Source organism: Pseudophryne corroboree, chromosome 1, assembly GCF_028390025.1.
Source record: "Pseudophryne corroboree isolate aPseCor3 chromosome 1, aPseCor3.hap2, whole genome shotgun sequence".
Lineage (NCBI taxonomy): Eukaryota > Metazoa > Chordata > Amphibia > Anura > Myobatrachidae > Pseudophryne > Pseudophryne corroboree.
The window spans coordinates 251,167,163-251,190,919 of record NC_086444.1 but is presented as its reverse complement, the minus strand read 5'-3'; the positions used below and the strand labels follow the sequence as shown (position 1 = coordinate 251,190,919).

At 42.7% G+C, this 23,757-nt stretch overlaps 1 protein-coding gene across 11 annotated transcripts in view; it reads right to left on the bottom strand.

Moving 5' to 3' along the window:
• Positions 1-5,077: 5,077 nt before the first annotated feature.
• The window catches only part of PRR16 (proline rich 16), a 589,987-nt gene continuing 571,307 nt past the window's right edge, over positions 5,078-23,757 (bottom strand). For all 11 annotated transcript variants that reach the window (XM_063964188.1, XM_063964190.1, XM_063964189.1 and 8 more), the window contains one exon: positions 5,078-7,160. The gene's annotated coding sequence lies outside the window, so the exon portion shown is untranslated. The remainder of the gene's footprint in view (positions 7,161-23,757) is intronic.

Sequence of the window (23,757 nt, the reverse complement as noted above, 5' to 3'; positions counted from 1 at the left end):
CCAGATATTGGATCAACTCACTTCTCCTTCTATGCATTCTGTCTTATCTCACATCTTTCGGATGGAGTTTACGACCAGCATTATTAATCGCTCCTCAATTCATTTGATAAAGCATGATAACGTATGGAACCTCTGGTAGATCTCCCAAAATGCCCTTTCCCCTTTTGCCGTATAATAGTCAACTATACATATTGACTTGTACCCATTCTTAACCTTAGGACTAACCCCAGGGTTTCTCCTTTTTTTCTTTTCTTTTTTTTTTCTTTTTTTCCTCTCTCTCTTTCTTTACACCATGTTTTTCTTTTTTCCTTGCTACGGCCTACCTCTATACTGTGTACGCCGGAGTTTTTCTTTGTTTGTGCCCTGTGTTATACAGTAAATCAAAATTGGATCACAATTTTCCCTTTTTTTTTGTATGGACCTGACCTTTATTTTTTATCTGTTAATGTGATTTTTCTGATATTGGTCCATATTGTTATCTGTGTTGTTTCTTATTAAACAGTTCTGTAAAAAGAAGAGAATTACAGCGTTTGATGCACAAACATAAAGGTGAAAAATATCTCAGAATTTTGATAATTTTTTAACCTATTTGCAAACTCCTAGGCATGGTATACATTTACGGAGAGGAGTGATTTGCACCAACTCCCTTAGGAACCTGTTCCATAAATTGCTAGTGTTTGCTATTAAAAAAATAGTAATCCAAGAACCTCTATTAAAGGTCCAATAATAGTGAGTCCTAGTGGCACAAGTCCTAACATTTGAAGTGCCTCAATATCTTCTTTGACTTGAATTTACTGGGCATTCATCAATTAACATGTATAGGCAGACATCAGCTCACATTTGGCTGGTCACAGTAGGGTTCTCATAAACATTAGTGATGTGTTTCACAGGCAAACTGACCACTTCTTCAGGAAGTGAAAACCTACACTCACTGCTGTGAGGGCACCTGCCATCAGCCCTTCTCCAGCTGTCCTGTGTGTAGAAGGACCCCAAGAGCACTCAAGAAACAATATGCAATCAGTCACTATGACTCTTTAACCACAGGTAATTGTTGGGTGCATCCTGCTGTGCCAAAGGCAAGGGATTACCTGGACTGGGTATTAGGGAGAGGTCTGCAAAAACAATGTCCCTACAAATGTGTTACTGGGAAATGATTTTGACAGAATACATTCTATGTCATTTATTGTGATGTCATTGATGATACCATGGGGCAAATAATGATTTAATTCATTCTGCTGTTGTGGAGAATAATCATGTTAGTTCTCACGTTCTAAGGACTGATAGGAAAAATTGTATGTAAATGTATCTGCCCATAGCTTCCTGTTCTTGCAGTGGTTACCTGAGAGCAGGCAGTACAGACTAAACTCGAAACATTAACCACTGAGGGGATGATTAGTAAATTGTCAGCAGCAGGAGCCACTGACACAGAGTCTTCCCCTGTCATCCCCCCTTCCTGCAGACCTAGCGCACACATATTCCCCCTTCCTCTCCTCAGACACTGACCAGCAAGTTAGTAGTTAGGCCTTCCAGCATGCACAGTTGACAGCCCTCTCCATAGCGTCTCTGAGATGACAAAGAGGGAGGGAGGAAGATTGTAAACAATGAAAACAGACATTAGACATTTTGTAGCATGCCAGGGAAGAGGCTGGAAGAGGTCTCCGTGACATCTCTGCCTACCAAGAGCTGCCGCAGAAATCCACTGGCTTCTCACCCTTTGAACTACTGTATGGGCACCGAGCGCATGGCCCTTTTGATTTGGTTACAGAAGACTAGGAAGGAAAATAGATACTGAAACTACAGTGAATCACTTCAGATGTGTCCTCCTATAATGTTGCTGTGGAAGGCAGCGTATCGCAGTGCTGCATAGAGCGGCCTGCAGCTCCTCTATTGAGTGCTAATATGCACGCTCCCACTACCGCTGCCGGGTACCACATAAATATTAAAAAGCTATGGGTAGTGGAAGCATAGCTTCCCACTACCCTACCTAATAGATGGTCATCGGTACCCCTGTGCAGTTATGGGTAGCTGAAGCATCGCTCCCCGCTACTTCCACAGGCTCACCCAGATTTACTGAAAGGGTAACGGAAGTGTGTGTATGCATGCACCCGCTGCCATATGCTGTTCCGCAACATTTAGCACATGTGAAGATGTTACTGGACACATCTGAATGTGGTACATATCAGGTAGAAAATGCAGTCCCTAATGGGGATGGCTATTCCCCTCTTCACCCTGCAGCCCAGCAGACGCGCTCCACTGAACTCTGCACAGAGGCGCTGCGGAGGACTACACGGGTGGTTAGCCCTATATGTGTGGGGGCCGCCCCTGTATGGATAACAGCAGGGGGTAATGACAGATCCCATTGACACCTGAGACCTAGAAGAGGTCCTTTATGACCCCATTTAATAATAATAATAATAATAATAATAATAATAATGTTGTTATTTATATAGTACTTTTCTCCTAATAGGACTCAGAGTGCTTTACATTTGCCTTTACGGCACAAAATACAAAACAAGCTTAACAGTAGATACTGTATTAGTGAAATGTTTGAGTAAAAAGTCTGTTTTTGAAGAAGTCTAGAGTGAGGGCTTCTTAAACTGTGCAGAGATGAGAGTTCAGTAGAGTCAAAACCACAAAGTTGAAAGCTCGACCTCCTGATGAATTCAGGGAGATTCTAGGTACTGTTAATAGTCCCTCATCTATAGATTGCAGTAATCGAGTGGAACATTAAGGAATCAGAAGCTGCTTCAAGTACTTTGGCTCCTGGTCATGTGAGGCTTTGAAATTAATAGCCCATTTCTGGTCATGCCATTCAGGATGAAAAATGCCCCTGCCTCTTTCCAACACCTGGTCAACAATCTGCTATTGGATCAGGAGGCACATGTTGTTGCCTACCTGGGTGGCACTGCTGTATTTAAACAGACCTGGCATGAATTAGGTGCTGTACATGTGGCTAGACTAAAAAATGTATGTCTTTATTGGGGACTTCTGGGTACTATGAATGTTTTTACCATACCACAGCAGCTTAACCAAACCACTGAATGACTTAACAAAAAAGAAGATGCCTCAGGTGGTGACTAACAAAATATTGTAAAAAGAAATTATAGTTTTGGGATCTGTCTTGGCCCAATCTCCTGTACTGCATGACTTGTATTTCAAAAAGGAGGTTTATAGTGCAGACAGATGCCTCCAACCATGGGCTGGGAGATGTGCTCAGCCAAATAATTGAACAAGGGGAAGAACATCCCTTTAATTTTTCTCTCACTACGCCATAATGGAGAATGAGCGTTTAGCATACTATGGGCCCTGCAAAAATTACAATCACACCTATATAGGCAAGACTTCACTGTCATTACAGACCACAAGCTCCTAAACCAGAATTTAACCTTGCAACGATATAGTTTTACTATCCAGCACAGAAATGGTTCTGAAAATGATAATACAGATGGACTCTCCAGGCAGGGTGAAAGTGTGTTGACTGGTGAGTAGTAGAACATGAGATGTGGGTCATAGTTTCCCTTGCCCCCATCTTAAGTATCGACCAGGAGATATTAAACCACATGTCACCCTTTGTGTTTATTAAATGTATTTTCTTTTAATTACAAAGAAGATGAGCTTTTATGTGTAAAGGCCAGCTGCAGGTTTAATTATTTGAAAGTGCCAGCTGTAGGGAGATGCTCACAGATCAGGTAAGAGATAACGGTTTATGGGAAATAATACCGTTTTGTATGGTGAATTCCATGAAGAGCTGTTAAATGTTCCACTCCCTGAGTCTATTCCAGTACAAAGGGGGCATAAAACATAATTAGCATCTTTACAATATAGTGAGCCAGATGAAAGGGAGCTGTGTGACAGGCTTGGTAGGGATAAATACCATATTAAACTCTGAAATGGTGTACAATTCTTGGAAGCTCATCTGGCATGGAAATTTGTTCCAATTTTTTTTCATATTCCCACAGACAAATTCTTGTGACACTGTTCCTTTTTAACCCCTTTTGTTTATAAGACAATTATTAGCCTATGGCTATCTTTGTATGTCCTTTTTATTGTCTTTGTATATACCATAATGATTGTGAGTATATTTTTCATGTTAAACTTCATTTAATAAGATTGGTCACCGTGATTCTTATCAGATTCATTTTGCCTGTGGAATCTGTCATTCTATGCTACATATATGTGTTACAGGGTATTGTTTGGATAATCATAATTGTACTGTAGTTATAGGGAGAACTTAAGGTTTTCTACTTGGAGTGAGTTGCTCCTGAAAGTGTTGGCCATTATATTTAGAAAATTTATTTGAGTGGGAGAGATGCTGGAGAGTGTAATAATTTCCGTAACAGACCAGGTGGCAGGGTTTTTTTGTTGGTTTGTCTCTTTTAACTCTGTTTCAGACCAGGAGTGTTTTAAAAGAGGAGGGGATCAGTGTGCAGCCTCCGTTGCAGGCCCTCTCCTCTCTGGCAGCTTGTAGACTCTGGTATAAAGCGAGACTCTACTGCAGATGTGCAAGTCTCTAGGAACATGGCATCCGGGGACATCTCCAGTGCACATGTGCAAATCACTCAGAAATGGCTTCGGCAGCCATTTTACAAGTGATTTGTGCCTACACTGCAGGGCCTCTGCCATGGAACACCGGAGGGTAAGTATACTCTATGGGTGCAGTGTGTGTGGTGTGGGCTCCCCAGACCTAGGGGCCCATGTGCACCACACACTGCACCCATTCTAGAAATACCTATGTGTCAGACCCACATCATGCAGGCTCAAATGAGTGCTAATCTGGCAAAATTATGGATGGCAGTTAGATATTGGAGTATTTTGGAACCGGGTCAATGACAGATGACCATTATTAAGTTATCCTGAAATGACTAACATGTGTGAGACCTGGTTAGATTGAATCCTTAAGGTTGTAGCTTAGAACGTACAGAAGGACCAGACCATGTGTGACAAGTGATAGGCCCATACAATATTTGTTCTACTTTAAGAATTAGAATAATAGTTAAAGTACAGTACATTCAAACTGCTAAAAAATAATTACATATTTAGGATAATAATAATAATAATAATAATAACAACAACACTCTTTAGATGAAAAAGTTATAGTTCAAATTTATTCCAAAATAGTTGTAAAATTACATATGTATGCAATGATATTTCATTATACACTTTCTGGTTATACAATATATTTGCTGATTATTTTTAGCCTGTTAAGTAATCAGTCATTCTTCATATTATTCCAATAATTTTCTAAGTAAGAATATAAGGACTTCTAGTCAATCATACTCTGGTGAAAGTCGACATAAAAAGTACTACAAAATGATAAAATGATGTTCTATTGAGTGATGGTAATTGTGGTCCTAAGTTCAGTTCTAAGTGTCACATAAATCAGTTTGAAGAATTGTAAACTCACCATCTAGATGACAGTTAATTTGATAGACCATACAGCCTGCTGCTCAGTACATAAAGAATCCAATTCCACAGAATCTTGACTTTATGGTTAGGAAAATCAATAGTATGTTTTGCTATTAAACCATGAAAAGTGATTTAATTTTTTTATTTTATTTTTAATTTGTGTTATTTTTTATTCTACCAGTAGGATAAGGAACAAAACAATTATATATAAAAAATCTATATGTTAACACAAGGGTTTAAAACTTACTAGATAGCATTCAACTAAAAATATAATCTTCAAGCTTTCATTCATATTTTTGCTACATGTAAATTAACGTTTTATTGGATATTACAACCTCATAAAATACACCCATACTTATTCTTTATACCTTCTATCTTAAATCCATCATTTTCTTTTTATCAAAATAATTTTTACTGAATCTGTATAGCGAAAAATATTTTTTTTTCCAATTTTTACAGGTAAGCATGTAGAAATATATGATATAATTTTACAGTATATTTTGACATTATGGTACACAGTATTTATATTAAAGCTTTTAGCCTGAAAATTGCAATGACCTGACATGGCAAGATTTTTCCGCACTTAAAAAAATAATCTTTGTTTTTACATTTTATAACACAACAGAAAAGGATGGAAGTAGGTTCCACAAATAATACATTTCTAAAATAAATAAAAGAGATAAAGGCTTATTATCCATTATGTAATTCAATGAAAGAAATTAAATAAGCAAAAAAAAAATAAATGAAAAATGTTCTATTGTTTTCAATTCAAGACTAACAAATTTAGCTGGTTTTTCTGTAAACAAATATTTTTTTAATCCTTGGCAGATTCATTATTTTATAAAAAATAATATTTTAGAGCACATAAATGCAAGCTTACTGTATGTATAAAAAAAGTGAGATAAAGCCTAAAACACTCACTACATAAAGTATCATGTTGGATCAAAGGCTGAACTGGCAGTATCCCACCCTATTGAATAGACCTATTTATACTCATCCTCCTGGTGTCTTTGTGGTTTTGAAACATAAGTACAGTATATGTATAGATAAAAGAAAATATTCTCTTTGGGGTGGGAAAGATGAGGCGTCCATGTAACGAAAATATTCCAATTTGTCTTACCAGACCCTGAAATATGAGCTATGAAATCTTCTGTCCATCTGTGCAAAGGATGGCACATATCATTACCCTGAATAGAACTGACAGTGCAGATATATGACGAGCATTGAATTCAATCCACAACTGTGGTAATACAGCTGTTAATGTATTCAGAGAAAGAGATACAGCACTTCCCAAATGTCAGCTTCATCTTCCTCTATGGCTTTAAATAGTACAGAAGAGATTTTTCCCTCAACTGTAATTAAAAGCATCCAGACCTTTATAAAACAAATCAATAATACTGTTTGTGGTTTTCCGAAAACAATAGGGCTCAATGATGCCAGATAAATTGAATATTTGTCCTTCAGCTTCATATGCTCTGGAAAAAGTGCAGCAGTTCTTGACCGGTTAACTTGTTTTACATTTCTTTCCATAGGAAACCTGAACGCTGTGAATCATTTAGGTCAATGGCCATAAAAACAAAGATATATTTTTGGAAAATATCCATTCATTGTGCTGTGACTCCGGTGGTTGAGATAGAGTCTCTTGTTATCTATATATCCACTTCTTCACCACGTAGGAGTCACACTGAAGAACATAAATGTAGGTAAACTATGGAGGAGCAGCTGATTGAAGGTATTCGCTTCTGTCTCTGGATCTGTAATTAAAAATATTATGCATAAGAGCATTGCAATGATCATGAACACATCATACAGATATAAATACTTCTGATTGAATAAACATGCATGTAGACCTGCCGAAAGATCTATAAGGCCTGTTACTAGGGCCGTGCCCAATTGTGTGTGGGCAAGCCCCAGGGATATGAGGATGATATTTATATGTAACTTGTAAACAAATATGTCATGTAAATTCTAAGCTTGCGGGCAAGCACCTTTACACCTCTGTTTATTAATACCCAGTCTGGTTTTATTCCTGTGTTCCCAATTGTATTATGTAACTGAATATGCTGGTGATATATAAATAAATGTTAATATACAGATGTGTCCTCATACATCATTGCTGCAGTCACGCCAAACAGCCCCTCTTGGTGCGCCAGGTCCTATGAGAGCATTGGGCATCTTTTTGTGTCTTTTTTGCAGAAAATGCTGAATAGTTTCATAAGTAACACTTGAATATCTGTGTGTGACACAATGTCATGAAATGTTCTGCTTGACATAATACACTGAATAAAATGTCTTAAAAAGGGTTGTGGTAAGGTAGGTAACCTCACCAAATGCCCCAGAGTTGCCCCTTATCATTTCATTTTTGGCGTAAAATGTTCATTCTTATAAAATGGGTAGTTCTAATTAAAGACCCATATTCTCAGTAACTGAGCTTTTGCATAGTTATTCCTTCCATCCCCAGTCTTCTCATATATACAGTAGACTACATCCTCATACTGTAGCCACCAGGAATATTGTTAGTCAATACTGGACTCCCGTCCCTCCTCCCATCCCTCTCTACAACTATTAAAGGAGTTTTGAAAAAGAAACTAACAGTTATCAGAATATCTCTTCTTGTATCCTCCCTCAAGATTTAATGTTTTCTCTGGCACAGGTATTATACAGAACATTTAACTTCATTAAAGCCTCCCAGTTAATGTCATTATTATATTTATTTATTTATTTTCTTCCTTTCATGTTGAAAATTCTTCAAAAAACAACTAATCAATTAAAAAAAGCATAATCTTTATTTCAAAAGAATTGCAGAAGAAAATCGAAGAAAAATTTACAATTTATTAGTACTGTCTATTACACCCAGTATGAAATATTTCTGCTCTACTTTGTCATCACTGTAGCCTAGCACCAGTTTATTTTTATGTGCACACCAATGTTTTTCAGTAATGGAAGAATCATGTAAAGCATGTTTGCAAATGATTGACTTGTACATTTGCTTTTAATTACTTTAGAAAACAGGAAAGAACACTGGATAAAATATAAATGATTTAATTTTGATGACATACTAATATGGCATTATATTCTTTGTCATGCGTAGCCTAATACCTTGGATTTTCTCTACCATCTGCTCAAGTTACAGCACATGAGCTGTATAGAATGTAGAGATGAGCGGGTTCGGTTTCTCTGAATCCGAACCCGCCCGAACTTCATGTTTTTTTTCACGGGTCCGAGCGACTCGGATCATCCCGCCTTGCTCGGTTAACCCGAGCGCGCCCGAACGTCATCATGACGCTGTCGGATTCTCGCGAGGCTCGGATTCTATCGCGAGACTCGGATTCTATATAAGGAGCCGCGCGTCGCCGCCATTTTCACACGTGCATTGAGATTGATAGGGAGAGGACGTGGCTGGCGTCCTCTCCGTTTAGACACTTGATTTACTAATTTTGGGGAGCATTAGGAGTACTCAGTAGTGTACAGTGCAGAGTTTTGCTGATAGTGACCAGTGACTGACCACCACTTTTATTTATAATCCGTTCTCTGCCTGAAAAAAGCGATACACAGCACACAGTGACTCAGTCACATACCATATCTGTGTGCACTGCTCAGGCTCAGGCCAGTGTGCTGCATCATCTATTAGCTATATATAATATTATATATATCTGTCTGACTGCTCAGCTCACACAGCTTATAATTGTGGGGGAGACTGGGGAGCACTACTGCAGTGCCAGTTATAGGTTATAGCAGGAGCCAGGAGTACATAATATATTATATAGTGAGTGACCACCAGACACACAGTGCAGTTTATTTAATATATCCGTTATCTGCCTGAAAAAAGCGATACACACAGTGACTCAGTCAGTCACATACCATATCTGTGTGCACTGCTCAGGCTCAGGCCAGTGTGCTGCATCATCTATATATATTATATATCTGTCTGACTGCTCAGCTCACACAGCTTATAATTGTGGGGGAGACTGGGGAGCACTACTGCAGTGCCAGTTATAGGTTATAGCAGGAGCCAGGAGTACATAATATTATATTAAAATTAAACAGTGCACACTTTTGCTGCAGGAGTGCCACTGCCAGTGTGACTAGTGACCAGTGACCTGACCACCAGTATATAATATTAGTAGTATACTATCTCTTTATCAACCAGTCTATATTAGCAGCAGACACAGTACAGTGCGGTAGTTCACGGCTGTGGCTACCTCTGTGTCGGCACTCGGCAGCCCGTCCATAATTGTATATACCACCTAACCGTGGTTTTTTTTTCTTTCTTTATACATACATACTAGTTACGAGTATACTATCTCTTTATCAACCAGTCTATATATTAGCAGCAGACACAGTACAGTGCGGTAGTTCACGGCTGTGGCTACCTCTGTGTCGGCACTCGGCAGCCCGTCCATAATTGTATATACCACCTAACCGTGTTTTTTTTTTCTTTCTTTATACATACATACTAGTTACGAGTATACTATCTCTTTATCAACCAGTCTATATATTAGCAGCAGACACAGTACAGTGCGGTAGTTCATGGCTGTGGCTACCTCTGTGTCGGCACTCGGCAGCCCGTCCATAATTGTATATACCACCTAACCGTGGTTTTTTTTTCTTTCTTTATACATACATACTAGTTACGAGTATACTATCTCTTTATCAACCAGTCTATATATTAGCAGCAGACACAGTACAGTGCGGTAGTTCACGGCTGTGGCTACCTCTGTGTCGGCACTCGGCAGCCCGTCCATAATTGTATATACCACCTAACCGTGGTTTTTTTTTCTTTCTTTATACATACATACTAGTTACGAGTATACTATCTCTTTATCAACCAGTCTATATATTAGCAGCAGACACAGTACAGTGCGGTAGTTCACGGCTGTGGCTACCTCTGTGTCGGCACTCGGCAGCCCATCCATAATTGTATATACCACCTAACCGTGGTTTTTTTTTCTTTCTTTATACATACATACTAGTTACGAGTATACTATCTCTTTATCAACCAGTCTATATATTAGCAGCAGACACAGTACAGTGCGGTAGTTCACGGCTGTGGCTACCTCTGTGTCGGCACTCGGCAGCCCGTCCATAATTGTATATACCACCTAACCGTGGTTTTTTTTTCTTTCTTTATACATACATACTAGTTACGAGTATACTATCTCTTTATCAACCAGTCTATATATTAGCAGCAGACACAGTACAGTGCGGTAGTTCACGGCTGTGGCTACCTCTGTGTCGGCACTCGGCAGCCCGTCCATAATTGTATATACCACCTAACCGTGGTTTTTTTTTCTTTCTTTATACATACATACTAGTTACGAGTATACTATCTCTTTATCAACCAGTCTATATATTAGCAGCAGACACAGTACAGTGCGTCATGTGCTGTTTGGGGAGGGTTTTTTGGAAGGGCCATCCTGCGTGACACTGCAGTGCCACTCCTAGATGGGCCCGGTGTTTGTGTCGGCCACTAGGGTCGCTAATCTTACTCACACAGCTACCTCATTGCGCCTCTTTTTTTCTTTGCGTCATGTGCTGTTTGGGGAGGGTTTTTTGGAAGGGACATCCTGCGTGACACTGCAGTGCCACTCCTAGATGGGCCCGGTGTTTGTGTCGGCCACTAGGGTCGCTAATCTTACTCACACAGTCAGCTACCTCATTGCGCCTCTTTTTTTCTTTGCGTCATGTGCTGTTTGGGGAGGGTTTTTTGGAAGGGCCATCCTGCGTGACACTGCAGTGCCACTCCTAGATGGGCCCGGTGTTTGTGTCGGCCACTAGGGTCGCTAATCTTACTCACACAGTCAGCTACCTCATTGCGCCTCTTTTTTTCTTTGCGTCATGTGCTGTTTGGGGAGGGTTTTTTGGAAGGGACATCCTGCGTGACACTGCAGTGACACTCCTAGATGGGCCCGGTGTTTGTGTCGGCCACTAGGGTCGCTAATCTTACTCACACAGTCAGCTACCTCATTGCGCCTCTTTTTTTCTTTGCGTCATGTGCTGTTTGGGGAGGGTTTTTTGGAAGGGCCATCCTGCGTGACACTGCAGTGCCACTCCTAGATGGGCCCGGTGTTTGTGTCGGCCACTAGGGTCGCTAATCTTACTCACACAGCTACCTCATTGCGCCTCTTTTTTTCTTTGCGTCATGTGCTGTTTGGGGAGGGTTTTTTGGAAGGGCCATCCTGCGTGACACTGCAGTGCCACTCCTAGATGGGCCCGGTGTTTGTGTCGGCCACTAGGGTCGCTAATCTTACTCACACAGCTACCTCATTGCGCCTCTTTTTTTCTTTGCGTCATGTGCTGTTTGGGGAGGGTTTTTTGGAAGGGACATCCTGCGTGACACTGCAGTGCCACTCCTAGATGGGCCCGGTGTTTGTGTCGGCCACTAGGGTCGCTAATCTTACTCACACAGCTACCTCATTGCGCCTCTTTTTTTCTTTGCGTCATGTGCTGTTTGGGGAGGGTTTTTTGGAAGGGACATCCTGCGTGACACTGCTGTGCCACTCCTAGATGGGCCCGGTGTTTGTGTCGGCCACTAGGGTCGCTTATCTTACTCACACAGCGACCTCGGTGCAAATTTTAGGACTAAAAATAATATTGTGAGGTGTGAGGTATTCAGAATAGACTGAAAATGAGTGTAAATTATGGTTTTTGAGGTTAATAATACTTTGGGATCAAAATGACCCCCAAATTCTATGATTTAAGCTGTTTTTTAGTGTTTTTGGAAAAAAACACCCGAATCCAAAACACACCCGAATCCGACAAAAAAAATTCGGTGAGGTTTTGCCAAAACGCGTTCGAACCCAAAACACGGCCGCGGAACCGAACCCAAAACCAAAACACAAAACCCGAAAAATTTCAGGCGCTCATCTCTAATAGAATGAACCAAAACATCTCTAGATATAAGATTAGTGTTGCATTAATGTGGCTTTCTGTTCAAGGCATACATTATATTTATGGAGATTATTGATGTCTTGAAGAAAAATCAATGGAAGACTAATTCTAAATATATAGTTATCTGCATTGAACAGGTAAGAAGGTTCTAAATCTTTATCCTAGCAATTTTGTTTTTCACTTTAACCTGATTTGGGAGTATTGGCGACTAAAGGATTTGGTCTACACACACGGGAGCTAAAGTGGACACTAGAGAAAAGTGTTAATCGATCCTAATTGTACCTACAGCTGGAGTAGACTTTGTTACAGTAAACAAAATAGCAAACACAGCTAAAATAATGAGAGATCTGTCGAACAAGAATATTCCCTATTCACTTTAACAATCTGTACTCCATCTGTATCACTCAGGTGTAGAGAACATCTATTTCATGTTCACCCAGGAAAGTAAAGTTCTTAATATTAAATGGTACTATCTTCACAAATATGCCATCAAGGCTGCCATCAGACATTGTGGGGCGTGGGATTGACAAAATAGGCAGGACCCTCACCACCACCAGATACACGCTAGTGCAGACACACGCATGACATGTAATGCAGACACATACATACTGTAGTATGTACCAGGGAAGGTACATGCATAATATGGCTGAGCATACATGGGTTCCTAAATGGAGTTAATTATTTACTGGATGTTGCAATATATTATTCAGCTCCATGATCTGTACAGAGGGTTGTCCCTAACCATCACTGCAGGTAGAGTATGTTACTGAGGATGTACCATGCACTGTAACATACATAAGTAATGAATGTATAATTAATAGGAAGAAGCCACAGGTGCAGGGCACAGCACAGAGGGATAATTGGGGTGTGCACAGGGTGCCCCCGGTGGTAGGATGGTGGTGCTGCGCTCACGTATACCTGATGCCTGGACGTTCTCTGATGCCTCAATAATAATCTGTGCAGAAGTTCTAGGAGGAATGCTTATGTATCTCCCTGTTATCTACATGACTGCTTCATTAGCATAGAGGCGGGAGCAGGTGCTGCAGCGGTTCGACAGATGAATCCTCATAATGAGGGATGGGGAGAGGCCAAAGCTACTGCTTGGTCATATGGGGCACGGCAGGCCCCTCTGTTTGTTTGGGCCCAGTACTGAAGTTCTGGCATCCCACCCTAATGGCGGCCCTGTATGCCGTCATCTAAAGCAACCTGTCAGATTTTAGCTGTCATTTCTCTAGGGAAATAAAACTGAAATCTTGATTATCTGGTATAGGTTGGTGCACATCACACATTAACATCTTGTAGGGAGAACCATCCCTCTACCGTACATGGGGGGTCATTCCGAGTTGATTGCTCGCTACCAGTTTTTAGCAGCCGTGCGAACGCTATGCCGCCGTCCACTGGGAGTGTATTTTAACTTAGCAGAAGTGCGAACGTTTTTATCGCAGAGCGCCTGTAAAAAAAAATTGTGTAATTTCAGAGTAGCTCAAAACCTACTCAGCGCTTGCGATCACTTCAGACTATTCAGTTCCGGATTTGACGTCACACACCCGCCCAGCGTTCGCCCAGCAACGCCTGCGTTTTCCCTGGCACGTCTGCGTTTTTCCGAACACTCCCTGAAAATGGTCAGTTGCCACCCAGAAACGCCCACTTCATGTCAATCACTCTACGGCAACCAGTGTGACTGAAATGCATCGCTAGACCCTGTGCAAAACTGCATCGTTCGTTGTGTCCATACGTCGCGCATGCGCATTGCACGCGCTGCCATTTTTTAGCCTGTTCGCTGCGTTGCGAACAAATGCAGCTAGCGATCAACTCGGAATGATCACCATGACCTCTAAATTAAAAATAAAAAATGCCAAAATTGTAAAAAGTGAATAAAAGAAAGATCCTGGTAAAAAATAATAAACAAATTATCTTCTTTCCTACCACCCTCTTCTGCTCAGTACAATCAATTCAGTCATAGACGGGAATTCAGTTATCTCCGAAATTTAATGGGTGCAATAAATGGGGGGTGGCCTCAAGTTATTTCACATTTTATTTAGCTTTTAATTTCGGGGCTATTTATTTAGAGCCTGTTCTTTGTGCTTGTTAATTTTTTAGTTTTTTTGGTGAAAACACACAGAATCCGTGATAATTTTCAAAAAACAGCAACAAAAACAGGCTAATTATCAGGGATTTTTTTTCTGGGATTTGAGTCTGCTGAGGCCCCCCAAAAAAATCCCCGATAAGATTTGCCAACGAGCTACATTCAGGACTAATTGGATAGACACAGGGGTCAAATTATCCCAGAGTAAATTTCCGCAACTAATTGAATTTTCTCTATAGTCTGTGATGTTGATCTACTTTGCATGAATGTCCACTAGGCATGCACATAAATATAATTCCACATACAGTATGGAACATGCTCTATGTTATATTGTACTCTGAAGAACTAGTGGAGCTTTGCAAAAAATATTTAGGGTAGTACTTACAGCATAAAACTAGGGGCCTAATTCAGACCTGGTCGCTGCTGTGTGAAACCGCACAGCGGCTGACTATTGAATGCGTATGCACTGCAATGCACAGGTGCGATGCAAAACAGCCAAAAAATACTGCAATGATTTAATTTTGATGACATACTAATATGGCATTATATTCTTTGTACTACAGTATATCCATATATAATGTAGAGTTGTGCACCGGAAATTTTTCGGGTTTTGTGGTTTGGTTTTGGATTCGGTTCCGCGGACGTGTTTTGGATTCGGACGCGTTTTGCCAAAACCTCCCTAAAAAATTTTTGTCGGATTCGGGACGGGTGTGTTTTGGATTCGGGTGTTTTTTTACAAAAAACCCTCAAAAACAGCTTAAATCATAGAATTTGGGGGTCATTTTGATCCCATAGTATTATTAACCTCAATAACCATAATTTACACTCATTTTCAGTCTATTCTGAACATCTCACACCTCACAATATTATTTTTAGTCCTAAAATTTGCACCGAGGTCGCTGGATGGCTAAGCTAAGCGACACAAGTGGCTGACACAAACACCTGGCCCATCTAGGAGCGGCACTGCAGTGTCAGGCAGGATGGCACTTCAAAAAAATTGTCCCCAAACAGCACATGATGCAAAGAAAAAAAGAGGCGCACCAAGGTCGCTGTGTCACTAAGCTAAGCGACACAAGTGGCCGACACAAACACCTGGCCCATCTAGGAGTGGCACTGCAGTGTCAGACAGGATGGCACTTCAAAAAAATTGTCCCCAAACAGCACATGATGCAAAGAAAAAAAGAGGCACACCAAGGTCGCTGTGTGACTAAGCTAAGCGACACAAGTGGCCGACACAAACACCTGGCCCATCTAGGAGTGGCACTGCAGTGTCAGACAGGATGGCACTTCAAAAAAAATTGTCCCCAAACCGCACATGATGCAAAGAAAAAAAGAGGCGCACCAAGGTCGCTGTGTGACTAAGCTAAGCGACACAAGTGGCCGACACAAACACCTGGCCCATCTAGGAGTGGCACTGCAGTGTCAGACAGGATGGCACTTAAAAAAAATAGTCCCCAAACAGCACATGATGCAAAGAAAAATGAAAGAGAAAAGAGGTGCAAGATGGAATTGTCCTTGGGCCCTCCCACCCACCCTTATGTTGTATAAACAGGACATGCACACTTTAACGAACCCATCATTTCAGTGACAGGGTCTGCCACACGACTGTGACTGAAATCACTGGTTGGTTTGGGCCCCCACCAAAAAAGAAGCAATCAATCTCTCCTTGCACAAACTGGCTCTACAGAGGCAAGATGTCCACCTCATCATCATCCTCTGATTCCTCACCCCTTTCACTGTGTACATCCCCCTCCTCACAGATTATTAATTCGTCCCCACTGGAATCCACCATCTCAGATCCCTGTGTACTTTCTGGAGGCAATTGCTGGTGAATGTTTCCACGGAGGAATTGATTATAATTCATTTTGATGAACATCATCTTCTCCACATTTTCTGGAAGTAACCTCGTACACCGATTGCTGACAAGGTGAGCGGCTGCACTAAACACTCTTTCGGAGTACACACTGGAGGGAGGGCAACTTAGGTGGAATAAAGCCAGTTTGTGCAAGGGCCTCCAAATTGCCTCTTTTTCCTGCCAGTATACGTACGGACTGTCTGACGTGTCTACTTGGATACGGTCACTCATATAATCCTCCACCATTCTTTCAATGGTGACAGAATCATATGCATTGACAGTAGACGTCATGTCAGTAATCGTTGCCCGGTCCTTCAGTCCGGACCACATGTCAGCACTCGCTCCAGACTGCTCTGCATCACCGCCAGCGGGTGGGCTCGGAATTCTTAGCCTTTTCCTCGCACACCCTGTTGTGGGAGAATGTGAAGGAGGAGCTGTTGACGGGTCACGTTCCGCTTGACTTGACAATTTTCTCACCAGCAGGTCTTTGAACCTCTGCAGACTTGTGTCTGCTGGAAAGAGAGATACAACGTAGGTTTTAAATCTAGGATCGAGCACGGTGGCCAAAATGTAGTGCTCTGATTTCAACAGATTGACCACCCGTGAATCCTGGTTAAGCGAATTAAGGGCTCCATCCACAAGTCCCACATGCCTAGCGGAATCGCTCTGTTTTAGCTCCTCCTTCAATGTCTCCAGCTTCTTCTGCAAAAGCATGATGAGGGGAATGACCTGACTCAGGCTGGCAGTGTCTGAACTGACTTCACGTGTGGCAAGTTCAAAGGGTTGCAGAACCTTGCACAACGTTGAAATCATTCTCCACTGCGCTTGAGTCAGGTGCATTCCCCCTCTTTTGCCTATATCGTGGGCAGATGTATAGGCTTGAATGGCCTTTTGCTGCTCCTCCATCCTCTGAAGCATATAGAGGGTTGAATTCTACCTCGTTACCACCTCTTGCTTCAGATCATGGCAGGGCAGGTTCAGAGACTGTTTGCTGGTGCTCCAGTCTTCGGCACGCGGTGGCTGAATGCCGAAAGTGGCCCGCAATTCTTCGGGCCACCAACAGCATCTCTTGCACGCCCCTGTCGTTTTTTAAATAATTCTGCACCACCAAATTCAATGTATGTGCAAAACATGGGATGTGCTGGAATTTGCCCAGACGTAATGCACGCACAATATTGGTGGCGTTGTCCGATGTCACAAATCCCCAGGAGAGTCCAATTGGGGTAAGCCATTCTGCGATGATGTTCCTCAGTTTCCGTAACAGGTTGTCAGCTTTGTGCCTCTTATGGAAAGCGGTGATACAAAGCATAGCCTGCCTAGGAACGAGTTGGCGTTTGCGAGATGCTGCTACTGATGCCGCCGCTGCTGTTCTTGCTGCAGGAGGCAATACATCTACCCAGTGGGCTGTCACAGTCATATAGTCCTGAGTCTGCCCTGCTCCACTTGTCCATGGTTAAGTGGACATTGGGTACAACTGCATTTTGTAGGACACTGGTGACTCTTTTTCTGAGGTCTGTGTACATTTTCGGTATCGCCTGCCTAGAGAAATGGAACCTAGATGGTATTTGGTACCGGGGACACAGTACCTCAATCAAGTCTATAGTTGCCTGTGAATTAACGGTGGATACCGGACACACGTTTCTCACCACCCAGGCTGACAAGACCTGAGTTATCCGCTTTGCAGCAGGATGACTGCTGTGATATTTCATCTTCCTCGCAAAGGACTGTTGGACAGTCAATTGCTTACTGGCAGTAGTACAAGTGGTCTTCCGACTTCCCCTTTGGGATGACGATCGACTCCCAGCAGCAACAACAGCAGCGCCAGCAGCAGTAGGCGTTACACTCAAGGATGCATCGGAGGAATTCCAGGCAGGAGAGGACTCGTCAGACTTGCCAGTGACATGGCCTGCAGGACTATTGGCTTTCCTGTGTAAGGTGGAAATTGACACTGAGGGAGTTGGTGGTGTGGTTTGCAGGAGCTTGGTTACAAGAGGAAGGGATTTAGTGGTCAGTGGACTGCTTCCGCTGTCACCAAAAGTTTTTGAACTTGTCACTGACTTCTGATGAATGCGGTGCAGGTGACGTATAAGGGAGGATGTTCCTAGGTGGTTAACGTCCTTACCCCTACTTATTACAGCTTGACAAAGGCAACACACGGCTTGACACCTGTTGTCCGCATTTGTGTTGAAATAATTCCACACGAAGAGGTGATTTTTTTTTGTATTTTGACCAGGCATGTCAATGGCCATATTTGTCCCACGGACAACAGGTGTCTCCCTGGGTGCCTGACTTAAACAAACCACCTCACCATCAGAATCCTCCTTGTCAATTTACTCCCCAGCGCCAGCAACACCCATATCCTCATCCTGGTGTACTTCAACAGTGACATCTTCAATTTGACTATCAGGAACTGGACTGCGGGTGCTCCTTCCAGCACTTGCAGGGGGCGTGCAAATGGTGGAAGGCGCAAGCTCTTCCCGTCCAGTGTTGGGAAGGTCAGGCATCGCAACCGACACAATTGGACTCTCCTTGGGGATTTGTGATTTAGAAGAACGCACAGTTCTTTGCTGTGCTTTTGCCAGCTTAAGTCTTTTCATTTTTCTAGCGAGAGGATGAGTGCTTCCAACATCATGTGAATCTGAACCACTAGCTATGAACATAGGCCAGGGCCTCAGCCGTTCCTTGCCACACCGTGTCGTAAATGGCATATTGGCAAGTTTACGCTTCTCATCAGACGCTTTCAATTTTTATTTTTGGGTCATTTTACTGAACTTTTGTTTTTTGGATTTTACATGCTCTCTACTATGACATTGGGCATCGGCCTTGGCAGACGACGTTGATGGCATTTCATCATCTCGGCCATGACTAGTGGCAGCAGCTTCAGCACGAGGTGGAAGTAGATCTTGATCTTTCCCTATTTTAACCTCCACATTTTTGTTCTCCATTTTTTAATGTGTGGAATTATATGCCAGTATCAATAGCAATGGCCTACTACTATATATACTGTGCACAACTGAAATGCACCACAGGTATGGATGGATAGTATACTTGACAACACAGAGGTAGGTAGAGCAGTGGCCTTTCCGTACCGTACTGCTATATATACTGGTGGTCACTGTCAGCAAACTGCAAAACTAAAATGCACCACAGGTATAGAATCTAGATGGATAGTATACTTGATGACACAGAGGTAGGTAGAGCAGTGGCCTTCCGTACCGTACTGCTATATATACTGGTGGTCACTGTCAGCAAACTGCAAAACTAAAATGCACCACAGGTATAGAATCTAGATGGATAGTATACTTGACGACACAGAGGTAGGTAGAGCAGTGGCCTTCCGTACCGTACTGCTATATATACTGGTGGTCACTGTCAGCAAACTGCAAAACTAAAATGCACCACAGGTATAGAATCTAGATGGATAGTATACTTGACGACACAGAGGTAGGTAGAGCAGTGGCCTTCCGTACCGTACTGCTATATATACTGGTGGTCACTGTCAGCAAACTGGAAAACTAAAATGCACCACAGGTATAGAATCTAGAAGGATAGTATACTTGACGACACAGAGGTAGGTAGAGCAGTGGCCTTCCGTACCGTACTGCTATATATACTGGTGGTCACTGTCAGCAAACTGCAAAACTAAAATGCACCACAGGTATAGAATCTAGATGGATAGTATACTTGATGACACAGAGGTAGGTAGAGGAGTCGCCTTCCGTACCGTACTGCTATATATACTGGTGGTCACTGTCAGCAAACTGCAAAACTAAAATGCACCACAGGTATAGAATCTAGATGGATAGTATACTTGACGACACAGAGGTAGGTAGAGCAGTGGCCTTCCGTACCGTACTGCTATATATACTGGTGGTCACTGTCAGCAAACTGGAAAACTAAAATGCACCACAGGTATAGAATCTAGATGGATAGTATACTTGACGACACAGAGGTAGGTAGAGCAGTGGCCTTCCGTACCGTACTGCTATATATACTGGTGGTCACTGTCAGCAAACTGCAAAACTAAAATGCACCACAGGTATAGAATCTAGATGGATAGTATACTTGACGACACAGAGGTAGGTAGAGCAGTGGCCTTCCGTACCGTACTGCTATATATACTGGTGGTCACTGTCAGCAAACTGCAAAACTAAAATGCACCACAGGTATAGAATCTAGATGGATAGTATGCTTGACGACACAGAGGTAGGTAGAGCAGTGGCCTTCCGTACCGTACTGCTATATATACTGGTGGTCACTGTCAGCAAACTGCAAAACTAAAATGCACCACAGGTATAGAATCTAGATGGATAGTATGCTTGACGACACAGAGGTAGGTAGAGCAGTGGCCTTCCGTACCGTACTGCTATATATACTGGTGGTCACTGGTCAGCAAAACTCTGCACTGTACTCCTCCTATATAATACTGCTGGTCCCCAGTCCCCACAATAAAGCAGTGTGAGCACAGATATATGCAGCACACTGAGCACAGATATGGAGTGTTTTTCAGGCAGAGAACGGATAAAACTGGTGGTCACTGATCAGCAAAACTCTGCACTGTACTTCTCCTATATAATACAGCTGCTCCCCAGTCCCCACAATTAAGCAATAAGCACAAATATTTGCAGCAACATTAATAAACGGAGAGGACGCCAGCCACGTCCTCTCCCTAACATTTCCAATGCACAAGTGAAAATGGCGGCGACGCGCGGCTCCTTATATAGAATACGAATCTCGCGAGAATCCGACCGCGGGATGATGACGTTCGTGCACGCTCGGGTTAACCGAGCCATACGGGAGAATCCGAGTATGCCTCGGACCCGTGTAAAATGGGTGAAGTTCGGGGGGGGGGGTTCGGTTTCCGAGGAACCGAACCCGCTCATCACTAATATAATGTATATAGAAATAGCATCTATTTAATCTATACCTGAAGGATGAAAACAGCCTCTTGTTCTGGAATCGTTATCTATATACCAGACATGAAGACGGGGTGACTGGTGTATTTTTATTCCAGATGCATCAATGTGCTCTATTTTACATTGTACATATATTAACATATGTGCAACTGAAAATACAGCTGTTTCCAAAAAAAAACTGCATGAGTGTGAGATCACTGTATTGCATAGTTTCTTGTCTCTGCCTGGCTCTATCCAATGCTTGGGGGTTTATTCAGACCTGGATGCAGCCGCGCATTCACACGCAGCAGCCACATTCAGATGGTCTGTGCATGTGCAGTGTGTATAGTGCATGTGTTTGTGACCCTACACCATGCGCCCATATACCGGAAGGATGCAGCCACAAGGTGACTGACAGCTGTGTCCGTCAGAGGGCATAAACGCGGTTTTTAGTGGGTGCGGTCTGGACCCAGCAGGCGTGTTGGGCGGTTGTGTAACATCACACGCAGCCGCTCCGAGTACAAAAATGGCACCGGACCACCTGCCAGCCAAGCCAGGCTGGCCAGGCAGGGGTCAACCTTTAATCGATGCATTAAATTGCAAACACATCGCAGGGCGGCACCACACACATGCCATGGACCCCAGCATGTGAGTAGATGGACGCAGGTCTTGCTGCAGGAAGAAAGATCTGTGTCCATCTTTGAATAACCTCCTTAGTGCCTTCCTAAAACTTCCAGGCAAAGAGTAGAATAGAAGCTATAAATACAATGTTTATTGTGAGCTACAAAATATATAACTGCTTTTTTCACTTACATTTTTAAATAGATTTTCTGAAGTCACTGATGCAGGTGGAATAATAATAGCAATATTGTAGCAATAATGATTTTTGCATTTTTCACACACACTTTATTACTTACATTCAGCAGCTGCCATAGCTGTAAATAAACAGTTATACTATGATTGCTGGTTAGATTATATAAATACAGGTATATAGTGTATCTTTACCTCTCTCTCTCTCTCTCATATATATATATATACATACTCACGTCACTGTGTACAATCACTGGGGTGACCAAACATACTGCATAATAATGCACAAAATACAAGTCAAAAAGGGGTGCTGAGTGTACCTCAATAATCAGCAGGATGTATTCATATTACAGCCATTAATCCAGCAACAATGTTTCAGGCCCGGAATTAACCTTTACACGCCGAACATGATCAGGTTAACATTGCAATAGCCCGGGTTTTTGCAGCAGTGTGAAAGGGGTATTAGATGAAAAAGAGGAAGGCGGGGGGGAGGGGGAGGGGGTTGGGGTATCCTATTAGCCATGGTTAATTCCCACGGCGAATGGATTCCTGACTGCCGGCAATTATCAGGGATTACAGTATGCTTCTCAGGGGCAAATGCAGGATTCCTGGGGAGGGGGAGGGGGGGGGGTTACTGCTGTGAGCACATGTGTGTGCATATAATGCTTTATTGATTTCCAATGATTTATTGCAGCAGTGACCAGTACTCCTGTGATGGAGTGCAGCAGTAGCCAGTACTCTAATGATTTATTGCAGCAGTGACCAGTACTACTGTGATGGAGTATAGCAGTGATCAGTACTCCTGTGATGGAGTGCAGCAGTAGCCAGTACTCTAATGATGTACTGCAGCAGTGACCATTACTCCTGTGATGGAGTGTATCAATGACCAGTACCCCTGTGATGGAGTGCAGCAGTAGCCAGTACTCTAATGATGTACTGCAGCAGTGACCAGTACTCCTGTGATGGAGTGCAGCAGTAGCCAGTACTCTAATGATGTACTGCAGCAGTGACCAGTACCCCTGTGATGGAGTATAGCAGTGATCAGTACTCCTGTGATGGAGTGCAGCAGTAGCCAGTACTCTAATGATGTACTGCAGCAGAAGCTAGTACTCCTGTGATGGAGTGCAGCAGTAACCAGTACTCTAATGATGTACTGCAGCAGTGACCAGTACCCCTGTGATGGAGTATAGCAGTGATCAGTACGCCTGTGATGGAGTGCAGCAGTAACCAGTACTCCTGTGATGGAGTGTATCAATAACCAGTACCCCTGTGATGGAGTGCAGCAGTAGCCAGTACTCTAATGATGTACTGCAGCAGTGACCAGTACTCCTGTGATGGAGTATAGCAGTGATCAGTACTCATGTGATGGAGTGCAGCAGTAGCCAGTACTCTAATGATGTACTGCAGCAGAAGCTAGTACTCCTGTGATGGAGTGCAGCAGTAACCAGTACTCCTGTGATGGAGTATAGCAGTGATCAGTACTCATGTGATGGAGTGCAGCAGTAGCCAGTACTCTAATGATGTACTGCAGCAGTGACCATTGATCAGTACGCCTGTGATGGAGTGCAGCAGTAGCAAGTACTCTAATGATGTACTGCAGCAGTGATCAGTACTCATGTGATGGAGTGCAGCAGTAGCCAGTACTCTAATGATGTACTGCAGCAGTGACCAGTACTCCTGTGATGGAGTATAGCAGTGATCAGTACTCATGTGATGGAGTGCAGCAGTAGCCAGTACTCTAATGATGTACTGCAGCAGTGACCAGTACTCCTGTGATGGAGTATAGCAGTGATCAGTACTCATGTGATGGAGTG